The 12368-nt window shown below is 48.2% G+C and overlaps 1 non-coding gene across 1 annotated transcript; it reads right to left on the minus strand.

Moving 5' to 3' along the window:
* Positions 1–520: 520 nt before the first annotated feature.
* On the minus strand, positions 521–660 carry LOC116528293. The gene has a single exon (XR_004258972.1). It is a non-coding gene; the product is annotated as a U4 spliceosomal RNA (small nuclear RNA).
* Between the last annotated feature and the right edge of the window lie 11708 nt (positions 661–12368).

Genomic DNA, 12368 nt, shown 5'->3' on the forward strand with positions numbered 1-12368 from the left:
TTTTTTTTTTTTTGAGACAGAGTCTTACTGTGTCGCCCAGACTGGAGGAGTACAGTGGTGCGATCTTGGCTCACTGCAACCTCTGTCTCCCAGGTTCAAGGGATTCTCCTTGAGATGGTGCAATTCCCCTGTCTCAGCCTCATGAGTAGCTGGGATTACAGGTGTGTGCCCGGCCTGGAGTTGATTTTTTAAATGGTGTCACCGAGGCCGGGCTCAGCGGCTCACACCTGTAATCCCAGCACTTTGGGAGGCTGAGGTAGGTGGATCACTTGAGGTCAGGCGTTCAAGACCAGCCTGGCCAACATGGTGAAACCTCATCTCTACTAAAAATACAAAAAAAAAATTAGCCAGGCATGGTGGCGTGTGCCTGTAATCCCAGCTACTCTGGAGGCTGAGGCAGGGGAATTGCACAATCCCAGGAGGCAGAGGTTGCAGTGAGCCCTGATTGTGCCACTGCACTCCAGCCTGGGAAACAGAGCGAGACGCTCTCTTTTTTTTTTTTTTTTTTTAAATAATTCAGTCTCCGTAGAGACTGTCAAAAATTGCCAATGCCAACTATATTTCAAGCCGTCATGGCAGGGTATTGGGAAAAGTTTTCAATTAGCAATAATCGCCCCTTGGATAAACCTCATTGGCTACAATACTGCCATTGGCTACGATACTCAAAAAAAAGAAAAAAAAAAAAGAAGTCAGCCTGGCTGTTTTATACTGTTTCCCTAACAGGGTCAGATGAACCTAGAACCCTGCACCCCACCAATTATGTTTAGGTTTCACCATCAATACTATAGTATTATACTTAGTAGAGTTGCAGAAAGGTTTACATGAAATCATGCAAGGAGGGCACCATAGGGACCAAGAGAAACTCTTCATCTGAGGCTTCGCTGAAAAATCAACTCACAAAAGGCAGATTAATTGGAGGAAAAGTATGCAAATGTATTTAACAGATGTAAATGAGGAGAATCATGATGAGTGCCCACTCCCAGGTGGGGGTCAGGAGCTTGTATATCATCCTAGCAAAATGCGATGGGAGGCAGAGAAGAGGAATTCTGTTGAGGAGATTACTAGAGAGAATGAATGCATCCAGGGAACAGAAACTAACCTGTACATTATCTTGCAAGAGAGTCTGTTCAGGTGTGGTTACTTACATTCTTGTTCTTACAGAGAGGGGAAGGAAAAACAGTTGTTCCTTTTGGTGGGTCTGGATCTCAGGCAGATAAAGGAAGTTCACTTTGGGAGATGGTGGGTGGGAAGAAGGTCAGAGAGACCTTGAGGCTTCTCCAGTTCAGGATGACAAAACACGATATTTTGGGATATTGGTTTCTGAGCCCCAACAGCACTTAGCACGGTGGCTTCCTGGTGGCACAGACCTCAGGAATGGAGCCATTGATTCCCTGGATCTCAGAGGTCTACAGCACACAGGGTTATTTCTCAGCTCTCTTTTGCTAAACTCAGTTTGAACCCAGCCAGAGGGATTTGAAGCTGGGCTTGGTGTTGCCAGTGTCAGAAGACACAGGTGATACAGGGAGGTGGCAAAGGAGAGATGTGGGAGGGGAGTAAGAATCAGATTTGTGAGGGCAAGAGAGGATTTTTGGCCAGGTGCGGTGGTCCACACTTGTAATCCTAACACTTTGGGAGGCCGAGGCAGGAGGATCACCTGAGGTCAGGAGTTTGAGACCAGCCTGGCCAACATGGTGAAACTACTAAAAATACAAAAATTAGCCAGGCGTGGTGGTGGGGACCTGTGAGTCTAGCTACTTGAGAGGCTGAGGGAGGAAAATCACTGAAACCTGAGTGGAGATTGTGTCACTGCACTCCAGCCTGTGTGACAAGAGAGAAACTCTGTCTAAAAAAGAGGCCAGGGCATGGTGGCTCACACCTATAATCCCAGCACTTTGAGAGATCAAGGGGGCCAGATCACGAGGTTGAGAGATCGAGACCATCCTGGCCAACACAGTGAAGCCCCATCTCTACTAAAAATACAAAAATTAGCCAGGTGTGGTGGCAGTTGCCTCTAGTCCCAGCTACTCGGGAGGCTGAGGCAGGAGAATTGCTTGAACCCGGGAGGCAGAGGTTGCAGTGAGCCGAGATTGTGCCACTGCACTCCAGCCTGGCGACAGAGTGAGACTCTGTCTCAAAAAAAAAAAAAAAAAAGGAAAAAAGGGGATTTTCATTATTCAACCTGGAGAAAGCTGGAAGAGGAAGGAAAGAGTTTTTTTGGTTTTTTTGAGACAAAGTTTCATTCTTGTCACCCAGTTTGGAGTGCAATTACGGGATCTTGACTCCCTGCAACCTCTGCCTCCCCAGTTCAAGTGATTCTCCTGTCTCAGCCTCCTGAGTAGCTGAGATGACAGGCGCCTGCCACCACACCTGGCTAATTTTTGTAATTTTAGTAGAGATGGGGTTTCCCCATGATAGCCAGGCTGGTTTTGAACTTATAACCTCAGGTGATCCACCTGCCTCCACCTCCCAAAGTGCTGGGATTACGGGCATGAGCCACCATGCCCAGGCGATTTCTTTTTCTCTCTTTTTTTTTAAAGACGGGGTTTCACCATGTTGGTCAGGCTGGCCTTGAACTCCTGACCTCAGGTGATCCGCCCGCCTTGGCCTCCAAAGTGCTTGGATTACAGTTGTGAGCCACTACGCCCAGCCGATTTTTTTTTCAAGACAGGGTCTCACTCTGTCACCCAGGCTGGAGTGCTATGGTGCCATCACGGCTCACTGCACCCTCAACCTCTCGGACTCAAGTGATCCCCCTGCCTCAACCTCCTGAGTAACTGGAACCACAGGTGGCCACCACTATGCCCAGCTAATTATTTTATGTTTTGTAGAGACAAGGTATCCCTATGTTGCCCAGGCTGGTCACAAACTCCTAGCCTCAAGCCATCTGCCCGCCTCGGCCTCCCAAAGTGTTGGAATTAAGAACCTTGGTGGAGCCACCATGCCTGGTCAAGATTATTTTTTTTTTTTTTTTTTTTTGAGATAGAGTCTTGCTGTGTCGCTAGGCGGCAGGCTGGAATGCAGTGGCACAATCTCGGCTCACTCCAACCTCCGACTCCCGGGTTCAAGCAATTCTCCTACCTCAGCCTCCTGAGTAGCTGGGACTCCAGGCGTGCGCCACCACGCCCAGCTAATTATTGTATTTTAGTAGAGACACGGTTTTGCCATGTTGGCCAGGATGGTCTCGATCTCTTGACCTCGTGATCCTCCCGCCTCAGCCTCCTAAAGTGCTGGGATTATAGGCGTGAGCCACCGCGCCCGGCCCCCAAGATTCTTAATGATAACAGAGTTTAGGGCTCTTTGTGGCAATTCTGTTTTCTCTCCTTCAGGGAAGAGAAAAGAGAAAGTGTTGAGGTTGAGGAGACTGAGGCTAGCTCAGGGAATCCTAAGTCCTTCTGAGAAAAGTGAGGCTTGAAGAGGTTGTAACTTATCTAAGGTCACAAGTTAGTTAAGCACTAAACCCTGGACTCAGACCTCAGCTTTGAGTCTTCCAACTGGCAAACTGTACTCAGAGGCCAGGAGCCCACAGGGTCAGGTAGGATAGAGGCCAACGGGAGATTCCAAGTTTGTTTAAATTTCCTAATCCCCAGGAAAGCTTTCCAGAGATGTGCTGGAAAGACCATGAGGTAATGTAATGAATGCCATCCTCATTAAGACATAAAAAAAGCTCAGGCTGGGCGCTGTGGCTCACGCCTGTAATCCCAGCACTCTGAGTGGCCAAGGTGGACAGGTCACTGAGGTCAGGAGTTTGAGGCCAGCCTGGCCAACATGGTGAAGCCCATCTCTACTAAAAATACAAAAATTAGCCGGGTGTGGTAGCGCACACCTGTAGTCCCAGCTACTCAGGAGGCTGAGACGTGAGAATTGCTGGAACCTGGGAGGTAGAGGTTGCAGTGAGCTGAGATTTCACCACCGCACTCCAACCTGGGTGAAAGAGTGAGTGAGACTCTGTCTCAAAAAAAATAAAAAAGATATAAGAAAGTTCAGTGAAAGGTTGAGTGATTTACCCTAAGTCACATAGGTAGTAACTGGCAGGGCCAGGATTCAAACCCATGTGAGTGTGGCCTGAGCCTGCACTCTCCACCTGTGCTGCCTATGCAAGTGTTGTAGTTGGGTTTTGAATCTGATCTGGCTGACTCCAGAACCCGAATGCATCGTGATGTTCTGTACCACCTCTTCGACTCTTAGAGGACCAAGCATTGAATGAAGTGACGCAGGCAGAGCATTTAGCACATGGGAAGTATATCAACACAGTTGTCTTCATTATGTCTGGCTGGCTCCAGTTCCGCCTTTCCATTCTTTGTTGTGGGCCTGGGTTTATATCCTTGGCTTTCAGCAGCCTGGAAGCAAGGCCCCTTCTCGGTATTTGGGCTCAGTTAACTGCTTAGGCATCTCTGTCCCACCCACTGGCCCAACCCTGGGGTTTCTGGAGCACATCCTTTGGTGTTTCTTGGAAACGGGATTGACAGAGCTGGAGGGGCTCTTGGGGAGTGGCTCTGACCTCACACTGTATAGAGGAGAATGCCCAAAGAGAGCAAGAGCCTTGACTAAGCCCATTCCCATGGTCTACTGATAATACTGAGTATCTGCTGTCCCCAGGCACTGTTGTAGGTGTGATACCAAAGTGAGAAGGTCACTGCACCTACAGAGTCCACCTTATCATGGTGAGGGAGAAAGACAGTCAACAAAAAATAGGTCAACAAAAAACATAAACTAGAAAAATATCAGAGGATAAAGGCCATACTGAGAACATGAAAGAGAATGATCAGGTGGCTACTTCAGGCTGGGTGACTTCTCTGGGCAGGAGACAACCTGAGATCTAAAGGATGAAAAGGTGCCAATGGGGATAGTCAGGGAGAAGGGCATTGTTGGCAGAGGAAACAGCCAGCAAAAAGGCCCTGAGTGTAAGCTTGTGTCTGAGCACAGTGGATAGTGAAGTCAATTTAGTGAGTCCTGACAAGCATCCAAAAGTGAGGTCGCTGCGCGCAGTGCTCAGGCCTGTAATCCCAGCACTCTGGGAGGCTCAGACGAGTGGATCACGTGGTCAGGAGATCAAGACCATCCTGGCTAACATGGTGAAACCCCATCTCTACTAAAAATACAAAAATTAGCTGGGCGTGGTGGTGCCTGCCTGCAGTCCCAGCTACTTGGGAGGCTGAGGCAGGAGAATCACTTGAACCCCAGAGGCAGAGGTTGCAGTGAGACAAGATCACACCACTGCCCTCCAGCCTGGGCAACAGCAAGACTCTGTCTCAAAAAATAAAAAAGAAGTAGAAAAGAAAATTATCAGAGTGCATTGTAAAGATAGATGTTTCAGGAGCATTTAGGAGACATCTATATATGCATGCAGAGAGATATATATAGCATAATATATATTGATATAACTATATCTCTAAATATAACATGAATGTATGTTTTGGATTGTGATATAACATGCATTTCTGACTGTGACTTGTGAATAGAAAAGTTTGAAAACCATTATTGGAGGAATTTTTAAAAGTTCTCTAATGTGGCTGATGAGAGAACTGAAGAAGGCGAGGTCAGCCAGAGTGCCAGCATAGGTCGTGTGTGGCTCTGTGAACCAGGATAAGAAGTTGGATTTCCTTCAAAATAGACTTGATGATTGGGCTTAGTGGCTCAGGCCTGTGATCCCAGCACTTTGGGAGGCTGAGGTGGGCAGACTACTTGAGCCCAGGAGTTCAAGACCAGTCTGGGCAAATAGGGAGACCCCTGTCTCTACAAAAAATACATTTAAAAAAATTAGCCAGGCATGGTGGCGAATGCTTGTAGTCCCAGCTACTAAAGAGGCTGAAGTGGGCAGATTGATTGAACCCAGGAGGTTGAGGCTTCAGTGAGCCATGATCGCACCACTGCACTCAAGCCTGGATGGCAAAGTGAGACCCTGTCTCAAAAAAAAAAAAAAAAAAAAAAAGGCTGGTGCGGTGGCTCACACCTGTAATCCCAGCAATTTGGGAGGCCGAGGCGGGTGGATCACGAGGTCAGGAGACTGAGACCATCCTAGCTAGCACAGTGAAACCCCGTCTCTACTAAAATACAAAAAATTAGCCGGGCGTGGTGACGTGCACCTGTAGTCCCAGCTACTTGGGAGGCTGAGGCAGGAGAATCACTTGAACCTGGGAGGTGGATGTTGCAGTGAGCTGAGATCATGCCACTGCACTCAAGCCTGGGCAACAGAGAGAGACTCCATCTCAAAAAAAAAAAAAAAAGCCAGGCAAGGTGGGTTAGGCCTGTAATCCCAGCACTTTGGGAGGCCAAGTTAGGAGATCCCTTGAGCCCAGGAGTTAGAGACTAGCCTGGGCAACATGGCAAAACCCATATCTACATAAAACACAAAAATTAGCCAGGTGTGCTGGGACTTACCTGCGGTCCCATCTTCTTGGGAGGCTGAGGTGGGAGGATCACTTGAGCTCAGGAGGCAGAGGCTGCAGTGAGCCGTAATCATGCCACTGCACTCCATCCTAGGTGACAGAGTGAGACTGTCTTTTCTTTTCTTTTTTTTTGAGACGGAGTTTCACTCTTGTTGCCCAGGCTGGAGTGCAATGGCACGATCTCTGCTCACTACAACCTCCACCTCTTGGGTTCAAGTGATTCTCCTGCCTCAGCCTCCCAAGTAGCTGGGATTACAGGCATCTGCCACCATACCTGGCTAATTTTTGTATTTTTAGTAGAGACAGGGTTTCTCCATGTTGGTCAGGCTGGACTCAAACTCCTGACCTCAGGTAATCCACCTGCCTTGGCCTCCCATAATGCCGGTATTACAGGTGTGAGCCACCACGCCTGGCTGAGACGGTCTTAAAAAAAAAAAAAAGTGCGGCTGGGCGCCGTGGCTCACGCCTGTAATCCCAGCACTTTGGGAGGCCGGGGGGCGGATCACAAGGTCAGGAGTTTGAGACCATCTTGGCCAATATGGTGAAACCCCCTCTGCACTAAAAATACAGAAATTAGCCGGGTGTGGTGGTGTGCGTCTGTAGTCCCAGCTACTCGGGAGGCTGAGGCAGAAGAATCACTTAAACCCAGGAGCAGAGGTTGCAGTGAGCTGAGATTGCCCCACTGCACTCCAGCCTGGTGCCTAGTGACAGCGTAAGACTCTGTCTCAAAAAAAAAAAAAAAAAAAGTAGACCTGACCCCACAGGAAGACTTTAAGCAGAGGATAAACATTGTCTATGTACTTTCTGGTGTTTTGTTTACTTGTTTTTTTGAGACAGAGTCTCGATCTGTCACCCCAGGTTCAAGTGACTCCTGCCTCAGCCTCCGGAGTAGCCGTGATAACAACAGGCTGAGGCATGAGAATCACTTGAACCCGGGAGGTGGAGGTTGCAGTGAGCCGAGATTGTGCCACTGCACTTCAGCCTGGGCGACACAATGAGACTCAGTCTGAAGAAAAGAAAAGGGGGGTAAAACAGACTGAGAGAATCCCTGCTACCTGGGAGGATGAGGAGATGGGAAACTGGAGAGGAAGTGGGCCTGGCTCAGGGTCCACATCATTTTCCAGCTCACTCCTGTGCTCCTGAAGTCTTTTCCTGCCTGGGAATTATTCTCTCCCACTCACGCAGCAAGTGTTCACCTTAGTCTTGGCCAAGCCCTGGGCTAGTGGCAAGAGAAGGCACAAGGCCTGTGTGTGGTCTGCAGTCTCCTATACACCAAGTGCAGCTACTCTGAGCTCCCTCCAGCTGCCCTCTGCTCCTCCCCGTGCTTCCATTCCCCATCCGCAACTCAGCGGGAACCAGAAGGAACACAGGCTTCTTTGTTATCTTCACTGTCTTTCTCTGTTTTGTTTTGTTTTTAAAATTTTATCTTTTGAGGCAGGGTTTTGCTCTGTCACCCACATTGGAGTTCAGTGGCTCCATCACAGCTCAATGCAGCCTTGATCTCCCAGGCCCAAGCGATCCTCCCACCTCAGTCTCCCAAGTAGCTGGGATTATAGGAGCGTGCACCACCATGCCTGGCTAGTTTTTTGTTTTTTGATTTTGTAGAGACAGGGTCTTGATAGGTTGACCGGGCTGGTTTCCAACTCCTGGGCTCAAGTGATCCTCCTGCCTTGGCCTCCCAAAGTGTTGGGATTACAGGCATGAGCTGCTGCACCTGGCCCCTTCCTCTATTTTCACTCTGGCCCCATCCTCAGCCACCTTCATCCTCCCTCCTAATTATTTTTTTAATTATTTTTTTTCTTTAAGTTTGAGAAGGCTTCAGTCTTCCCCATACCACTCCCCCTCCCCCTCCCCTTCCCCCTCCCCCTCCCCTTCCCCCTCCCCCTCCTTCTTCCTCTCCTTTCCCTCTCCTTCTACTACTCCTTCTTCCTCTCCTCCTCCTCCTCCTCCTCCTTCTCTTTTTGGAGACAGATTCTCACGCCGTTGCCCAGGCTGGAGTACAGAGGCACGATCTCAGCTCATAGCAACCTCCACCTCCCGGGTTCAAGTGAGTCTCTTGCCTCAGCCACCCAAGCAGCTGGGATTACAGGCACCCACCACCACCTCTGGCTAATTTTTGTATTTTTAGTAGAGACAGGGTTTCACCATGTTGGCCAGGCTGATCTTGAACACCTGACTTCAGATGATCCACCTGCCTCAGCCTCACAAAGTACTGGGATTACAGGTATGAGCCACCGCGCCTGGCCTCCCTCCTCATTCTTAGTCCAGCTCAGGTGGCTTGTTTTGTTTCGTTTTTTCTCCTCCTGTTCACACACACATATACACACATGCATTGGCCCGCTTCCCCAGGCCTCCATTCCTGCTTCCAAGCCCATTCCCCCAGAACATTCCCTGCGCTGGCCCACCTCTCAGCAGCCTACTCTTGCTTTGCCTCATAGCTCAGTGCTACTTCTTTCAGAAAGTTTTCCTGGGAAATTCTCTTCTTTTTGTTTTTCCTTAGCTCTCTCTCACCACTTATGTAACAATGCCCAGCTCCCAGGAAGAGGAGCAGAAGAGGAGCTGAGAAGGGAAAACAGCTCCCGGCAGCCAGGAACTTGCCCAGCACTCTCAGCAATGCTTTGGTTTTCCGTAAGCATTTCACAGAAAAGCAACATCAGGCAAGGCCACGCTGTGACTGACCCCAAGAAATCAAGACAGAAACAAGATCTCTCAGTAATCATATCTGAACAAAGACAGAAACAAGAACATTGTCAAAACCACAAGAATAAGGAACCATCCGTGCATCCAAGCTAACATAACCAGTGCTGCCTCTTTACCAAGCATATTTAGCCTTGCTTTATTCCTACCACGCTGTACAGCACAGAAGATTTATTGATACTCTACTTTTTTTGAGATGGAGTCTCCCTCTGTTGCTCAGGCTCAAGTGCAGTGGCACAATCTTGGCTTACTGCAGCCTCTGCCTCCTGGATACTCCACTTTCTGACCGGCATCCAATCCCAAGCAAAGCCTCACTTCCTTCGCCTCTTCCCCAAATCACCAAATGTGAGTTCAAATCCTAAGTCCATTCTAACACTCATTTATTGGATGTGCCACCATGGCATGTGTTCTTATTGAAATTAGTCTGCCAGCTGGGTGCGGTGGTTTACGCCTATAATCCCAGCACTTTGGGAGGCTGAGGCGGGTGGATCACAAGGTCAGGAGTTCAAGACCAGCCTGGCCAACATGGTGAAACCCCGACTCTACTAAAAATATAAAAAATAGCTGAGTGTGGTAGTAGGTGCCTGTAATCCCAGCTACTCAGGAGGCTGAGGCAGGAGAATCGTTTGAACCCAGGAGACAGAGGTTGCAGTGAGCCGAGATCATGCCATTGCACTGCAGAGCAGCAGGGCGAGACTCCATCTCAAAAACCAAACAAATAAACAAAAAAAACGAAGAAATTAGTCTGCCAGGCAAAATGGCTCCCACTTCTAATCACAATACTTTGGGAAGCTGAGGTGGGAGGATCCCTTGAGCCCCAGAGTTTAAGGGCTATGACCTTGCCACTGCATCACTGCACACTGGGCGACAAATTGAGACCCAGTCTTTGTTATTTATTTACTTATTTATAAGATGGAGTCTTGCTCTGTCACCCAGGCTGGAGTGCAAAGGCATGACTTCAGCTCACTGCAACCTCCACCTCCTGGGTTGAAGCAATTCTCCTGCCTCAGCCTCCTGAGTAGCTGGGATTACAGGCATGCATCACCATGCCTGGCTAATTTTTGTATTTTTAGTAGAGATGGGGTTTCACCATGTTGGTCATGCAAGTCTGGAACTCCTGATCTCAGGTGATCCACCAGCCTCAGCCTCCAAAGTGCTGGGGTTACAGGCGTGAGCCACCGCACCCAGTCGAGACCTAGTCTTAAAAAGAAGGAAAGGCACGCCACTGCATTTCAGCCTGGAGGATAGAGCCTCACTTTGTCTCAGAAGAAAAAAAAAGGAAAGAAAAGGCAAGGCATGGTGGCTCATTCTTGTAATCCCAGCACTTTGGGAGGCCAAGACGGAAGGGGATTGCTTGAGCTCAGGAATTTGAGACCAGTTTGGGCAACATAGTGAGAACTCGTCTCTACAAAAAAAAAAAAAAAAAAAAAAAAAATACACATACACATAATTAGCTGGTGTGGTAATACATGCCTATAATGCACTCAGGAGGCTGGACCGGGAGGACTGCTTCATCCCATGAGGTCGAGGCTGCAGTGAGCTGTGATTAAACCACTGCACTCCAGCCTGGGCAACAGAGGTATTAAAAAAATAAGAAAAGGCCGGGCGCGGTGGCTCAAGCCTGTAATCCCAGCACTTTGGGAGGCCGAGGCGGGTGGATCACGAGGTCAAGAGATCGAGACCATCCTGGTTAAGATGGTAAACCCCCGTCTCTACTAAAAATACAAAAACAAAAAAAAAAAAAAAAGAAAGAAAGGAAATAACGGAGGCCAGGTGTGGTGGCTCATGCCTGTAATCTCAGCACTTTCGGTGGCCGAGGCGGGCGGATCACCTGAGGTCAGCAGTTCAAGACAAGCCTGGCCAACATGGTAAAACCCTGTCTTATTAAAAAAATAAATAAAGAAAATAAAGAAAAAAGAAATAACAGAAGTGACTCAATAAACCCAATTTTGTTCAACTGCAGATATCTGCTGGTGGTCTTTTGACTGGAGAACATTGATGATCAAGAACAACATGCAGGTATATGTATGTTTTTAAAAAAACTACGAACCACTATGCCTTTGGATTTGAAGTGCTTTTAAAGTGTTTTTTTTTTTTTTTTGAGTCAGAGTCTCACTTTGTCATCCAGGCTGGAGTGCAATGGTACAATCTTGGCTCACTGCAACCTCTGCCTCCTGGGTTCAAGCGATTCTCCTGTCTCAGCCTCCTGAATAGCTGGTAGCTGGGATTACAGGCACGCGCCACCAGGCTGGGCTAATTTTTTTTTGTATGTTTAGTAGAGATGGGGTTTCACCATGTTGGACAGGCTGGTCTTGAACTCCTGATCTTGTGATCCACCTGCCTTAGACTCCCAAAGTGCTGGGATTATAGGCGTGAGTTACTTTGCCCAGCTTAAAAATATTTTAGCAGATTTCTTTCTTTCTTTCTTTTTTTTTTTGAGAGGGAGTTTCGTTCTATCGCCCAGGCTGGAGTGCAGTGGCACGATCTCGGCTCACTGCAACCTCTGCCTCTTGGAGTCAAGCAATTCTCCTGCTTCAGACCCCCAGTAGCTGAGACTACAGGCATGTGCCACCATGCCTCGTCAATTTTTTGAATTTTTAATAGAGATAGGGTTTCACCATGTTAACCAGGATAGTCTCGATCCCCTGATTTCATGATCTGCCTGCCTCGGCCTCCCAAAGTGCTGAGATTACAGGCATGAGCCACTGTGCCTGGCAGATTTCTTTTTCTAATTATGTTTTCAGACAAGCTGCTACACCTCCCCACTCTGAATCGTCTGTTCCAGTGGATTGGATTGATTCTTCAGTCCTTGGGTGTGTTTAGAATTTTGCTACATCCATAGTCTTCCCTCACCAATCTTTTTTCTTCTTCTTTTCTTTTCTTTCTTTCTTTCTTTTTTTTTCTTTTTTCTTTTTTTTTTTTTTTTGAGATGGAGTCTTGCTCTGTAGCCCAGGCTGGAGTGCAATGGCACAGTCTCGGCTCACTGCAACCTCTGCCTCTTGGGTCCTGGTTCAAGCGGTTCTCCTACCTCAGCCTCCCAAGTAGCTGGGATTACAGGCATGAGCCACCATGCTGAGCTAATTTTTGTATTTTTTAGTAGAGACAGTGTTTCACAATTTTGGCCAGTCTGGTCTTGAACTCCTGACCTCGTTATTTACCCACCTCGGCCTCCCAAAGTGCTGGGATTACAGGTGTGAGCCACCTCGCCCGGCCCTTCTTTTCTTTTTTTTTTGAGATGGCGTTTCGCTTTTGATGCCCAGGCTGGAGTGCAGTGCAGCGATCTTG

This window comes from Sapajus apella, unplaced genomic scaffold (genome assembly GCF_009761245.1).
Source record: "Sapajus apella isolate SASKATOON/1434 unplaced genomic scaffold, GSC_monkey_1.0 scaffold2, whole genome shotgun sequence".
Taxonomy (NCBI): domain Eukaryota; kingdom Metazoa; phylum Chordata; class Mammalia; order Primates; family Cebidae; genus Sapajus; species Sapajus apella.